This window comes from Charadrius vociferus, unplaced genomic scaffold, assembly GCF_000708025.1.
Source record: "Charadrius vociferus isolate BGI_N301 unplaced genomic scaffold, ASM70802v2 scaffold824, whole genome shotgun sequence".
Lineage (NCBI taxonomy): Eukaryota > Metazoa > Chordata > Aves > Charadriiformes > Charadriidae > Charadrius > Charadrius vociferus.
Window position 1 is genome coordinate 261,302 of NW_009647956.1, and position 5,428 is coordinate 266,729.

Genomic DNA, 5,428 nt, shown 5'->3' on the forward strand with positions numbered 1-5,428 from the left:
GCACATGGAGGACCTGAGGCCGGAGCGGGTGGCTGTGCCTGAAGGAAGCCGAGAGCCTGTGCTGGAGCAGGCTCCTGGGCAGGACCTGCGGCCCTGTGGGAGGGACCCCAAACTAGAGCAGAATAAGAGCACGAGGAGTAAGGAGCTGCAGAGACAAAGTGCGATGAACTGACCGCAACCCTCATGCCACGTCCCCCTGTGTTGGTCAGGAGTGGGATGTAGAGAAGTCAGGAGAGAAGAGGAGCCCGGGGAAAGAGGGAGCGGTGGCAGGAAGGTGTTTTTTGGATTTGTTCTTATTCGATTATTTGAGGAACAATAACTCAATTTCCTCAAGTTGAGCCTGGTTTATCTGTGACAGTAATTGGCGAGTAATCTCTTTGTCTTTATCTTGACCTATAAGCTTCTCTGCTGTGTTTTCTCCCCCACTCCTGTTTCTTAATCCGTTTGCTTTTTACATTTTATCTCTAGGTCAACTTTTATTCAGTTAGCTGTCCACATTTTGTAATGTTTTCCTGTCTGCCTCTTACCCCGGTGCCATATGTCTTTCTATGTTTACTTTTATGAAGTTGCCAATGCTGATTTGTTAAGTGTTCTGTGTCGGTCAGGTACCCTGTTGCTTTTAAAATTTTTTATTTAATCTGCTGTCCCTATATTTCTTTCTCTAATCGCTCTTGCTTTTAAAGTGTTCTTTCTATGTGCTTTTATGTCATCGTCTGTGTTTATTTTAACCTTTTTTTCTGCTTTCATTAATGCTGACGTTTTTGAAAATCTTCTTTCTACATGTCTGTTTCAGTTAGCTGTTCATACTTTCTGGTTTTCTGCCTTTGTTTCCCTAATCCCCGTCTCTTGTTAAATTTTCTACTTTTATCCAATTTCTCTTTATTGCTTATCTTTTCTTTTAACTTTCTCGTCTTTCCTTAGTGCCGTCGCTTTTAAAATTCTCTTTCTACATCTGTTTTAGTTTGCCGTTAATCTTTGTCTTTACTTCCCCTGCTGCCTATCGCTTTTTTAGTGTTCTTGCTATCCCTACTTTTAGTCTCTTTGCCGTCTTTTAAAAATTATTATCTTCCTTAGTGCTATAGCTTTTTAAATTTTCTTTCTACGTCTCCATTTTCGTTTGCCGTTACTATTTTCTAATTGTTTCCTTGATTCTTAAATCATGGATGCTCTAAAGATTTTCTGTCAACATTTATCTCCTTTGCTGTCTTTATTTTTAATTACTTCTTGCCTTTCCTTAGTGCCCTCACTTTTTATATTTTCTTTCTATATCCTTTGAGTTTGCCATTTCCTTCTTATTTCCTCGATCCCTGTTACTTTTCTAATTGTCTGTCTGAGCTCTTTCCTTCAGAAACCTGTCCTCACTTTGTTCGTGCCTCAGAGCTCTCTTATCATCCACTCTGCCATCTAACCCGCTTCCATTTGTTCTCCGGCCTCTCCGGACTCCCTCCTCACATCCCCGAGTCTTCTTTGGTCTCTCTGGCCCATTCAGGATCCCTCTCACCGTGTCACAACACCTGCGGATGCTTTCAAGGTTGCCCTTAGCACACCTTTAGCTTTATCGCGGACGTCATAGACCCTCGTTCCCTCGGAAGAGTTCCTGAGTCCCTATCTGTGACCCAGAGTGGGAACCCAAAGTTTTCCTTAGCGTATGTAGCTAGATCGGCGAAGCCTTAGACCGCAAGATGCAACAGCAACGTAGCAAACTTTGGCTGAACTTCTTAGCGCAAAAAGAACAGCTAGTAGTTTTGCATTACTTTGATACATTGTAACTTAACTAACAATGAAATTGTATAAGTAATAATAATGAAGACTGTATACTTAACATTATGAATTAGATTGACTGTTACGGTCAAGGGGAAACTATAATTCTTTGAAATGAAGAAAGGGACCGTTCTGCCCAGAATCAGCAGAAAACGGATGCGATGCATCGACGGATGTGACAAAGAGATCCTGAAACTGTATAAGAAGATAAAATCGCCTGCACTAAAACTCCAGTCATCAAAGATGACACATAACCGTTGAACAATTTGATCAGTCAAGAGACACGCTCGTCATGTGAACATGTGCACGAATAGCAATAGACTGTGAGGCTTTAAAAAGCACAGGAAAAGAACCCACGGGGTCCCTCTTTGGAGGCACCCAGCTCTAGCTGCTACTAAACCAACTTTGCGACAGAACCTGGGGTCTGAACTCTTCATTTACAGTTAGAGGCTAAGACCGGATCCACCTAGACTCCTTTCTGAGAAGGAGTTTAGAAAGAAAGGGGGTCCGGTCTGAACCTCACAACTCCGGTGGATAGGTGTTCCCAGACTGTTCTTCAAGACCCAGTCCAGTCCTTCCATCCTCTCTTTCCTCGAGCCGTGCCTCTGTTAGTTCCCTGGCCTTCCAATGACACGTTTACTCTGTTGGGATTTAATCATCGTGTTCCCAATCATTTTTCTGTGTCTCTGACTCCCGAGAGTTTCCCTGCACTCCACACCTGTCTTGTAGCTCTTTAGGCGGGGCCATCTTTGAGCCAAAGAGCACTCATTTGTTCTTCTACGCTACCTAGGATTCCTGCGTTCAGTCCCCTGCCACCCGAGACCATCCGTTCTCCACTCAGATGATCACCCGAGTTCCTCTTCGTCATCCCCAAGCCTTCTTTAGTCCCTCCGCCCCCACAGACATCCCTCTCCTCACCATCAAGATGCTTCCCGAGACCCTCCTCGATCTCCCTAGCACCTCGTAGCATTTAATCTCCCTTTCTTTCAGTCCGTCAGAGCCTCTGGTTTTTCTTTCCCACACAGCGCTCCTTTATTTTTCTCTCTGCTATCGAGGGTATCACCATTAGGTACTTCTCTCGCTCATTCATTTGCGATTTGCCCTCCTGGAGCTCTGAGGTACCCGCTGTGGATCCGAGCCTTCTTTCCTTACCTTGCCCCCTCATAATGCCTCTACTCTCTATAGCCACGCGTTCCGAGTCCTTTCTCGTACACCACAGCGCTCTTACAGCGCTTCAGCTTCCTTTTGGTAGTATTTTTTTGTGTGCCTCAGAGCGCCCTTAGCTTACTATTTGCAATTTAGGGTGCCTTCATTCTGCCCCACCGCCCTGACAATATTTGTACTTTGTCAAAATCCCCATTGGAGTTCCTCATCCTTATTTCTGAGGCTTCTTTGAGCTCTCAGGCCCCCGTGGGACTCCTCCGCTCCCCGGGCCGAGCTCTTGTGACACATCCGCTACATCCCGGAGCCCCATTTTAGCTCCGGAGGGCACTCCGCACCCCTCCTTTTCCCTCAGAACGCTTCCCGAGTCCCCATCTGTTACTCCGGTCTGTCTGTCGGTCCTCTCACCCCTTTGGCGCGCCTACAGTCAGTCCCCGGGTCCCGGAGATCATCTGTACTTTGCTTAATTCCCTTTTGAGCTCTTTGCATCTCCGCATTCCTTTGGTCTCTCTGGCCCCTTCGGGACCTTTCTAATTCCTCTGACCACGTCTCTTGTTCTGACAGATCCTTTTCTGAAGCCATCTGTATGCTCCAGAGCCACCTGTTTGGTGGCTGTCTTTTGTATGTTTCTATATCGAATCCGGTACCCTAAAGATGCCTATCGTCGGCTCAAATCTCCTCTTAGAAAGCCCTCATCTATTTTTACAGACATACCTCCCGTGGTGGTTTTTGTGGACTTTTGCAATTTATTTTTGTTCTACGTACTCAGGCGTTACTTAGAATGCTTCATACCGTTGCGGATACTTTTATTGAATTTCCACGTGTTTTGGTGCTTTCTGTCCTTCCGGTCTCATCTATCAGTCAAGGAGGGATCACGTAGGGCTCTAAATTGTCAGCACTTTACCGTAAATAATTTACTTTACAAACGGAGATATTTTTCAGAAGGTTTTCTCACCGAATCTAGTTCTGCTTTGTCATTCAGTCCTATCCAGAATATCATTTGGGCAGAAGGTAGATAGTATGCGCGGTCTGACTAAAAGTAAAGTAAGTAAGTAAGTATGACCCCATAGTTTTGTATTTTGTTTGCAAGGAAACTAAAGCACATAAATTTTGATGATAATATCATTACTACATTTAACAAGCTAATTTCTTATAGGGCTTAGTATGATTTCTATTTCTTTCTATCTACGCAAGGGAACAATTAAGTCGAATTACTTACCCGGTCACGTCGCTGATGCAATCACTGCAGTCACGGTGAAAAAGCAGATATTTGCCTTTCTCGTAAGCACTACTTTCTCCATTCAGTCCCTCACATGCTGTAAACTTAAGGCTGACGAGAAAAAAAGGTGCTGCTCCTGCGGTGGCCTTTATGCCTTCTGCTGGTCCATCCCACCCCTTCCCGGGGGGTTGTGGGAAGGGTGGCAGGCGGGGCCCGGGGTATATGAGCCACAGCCTCGCCGAGGGAACTCATTCTGCTGTTGGGTGTCTCTGGTGTAGGTGCCTTGTTGAGCCTGCAGCCAAAGGTAGTTTTGGAGCTGGCTGAGCTATTTGGGCTGGTGCGTGTTCACATTTAGAGAAGCAGAACTCATAAGTTCTATGTAAGACCTTCAGGAGCAATTAATGTTCAGCAGCATATTTAATTGAAAGTGAATTTTTTGTTTTTAGGTCAGTAGTTTTGTATTGAGCATTCAGGGATGGTATGATGGTTTAATGGTATGTATTGCTTTTTTTTCCAGGTGCACTGCATTTTCCTGGAATTCCTGACTTAATCGGAGATGGAACTTTGTGGGGTTTTCTCACCAGTTTTGTTATATACAGCGTAAGTTGCTAATATAAATTTTCTTAATAAGAGCAAGGATGAGATTATTTAGCAGGTGTTAGGGTGACCATCTTGTATACATCCATACACGGAGCGTTAGCATTTCTCATGAAAGCAGCAGACATTTAAGGTACAGTGGGTTTCACTTGCTTTGTGGGTCTATAATGCAGCCCGGAGTCTATGGGAAGAAAGGAGTTGCCTGCAGGGCATGGCTCAGAAGAGCATCTCCCGAGGAGCAGCTGACAAGGCGGGGTTCAGAGGTGCTCATACAGGGCGGGAGTTGTCTGGAAGAAGCGATGTTCCTTCCCTGTCAGTTCAGAAGAAGATAAGGGGTTTCTAAAGCTTTGGGACAGGGGAAAGGGAGGCAGGTTCATCAGACTTTCTCAGAGGCTTTTGCAGTTGGATTTGGGTGTCGATGAGGGCTGTTCAATCGCGGTCTCCTGCATTAGAGGTGGGCTGCGTAGTATCGAGGAGGAGCATGTGACCGGTGACTTTATCCAAGTGCAATAGTAATTTTGTGTTTCTTTGGTGTCTTAGGTGCCAAAATTAATTGTTGCTGCAGCCTCTGACTCTGGATTTGGCTTTTTTGCTATTTATTTTGCAGATGATGAAGGACCCGGTGGCTGCAGGAACGTACCAGCTAGCCATTTTTTGTGTGTTAAGTCAAGGAAGGATTTGGAGCCCCAG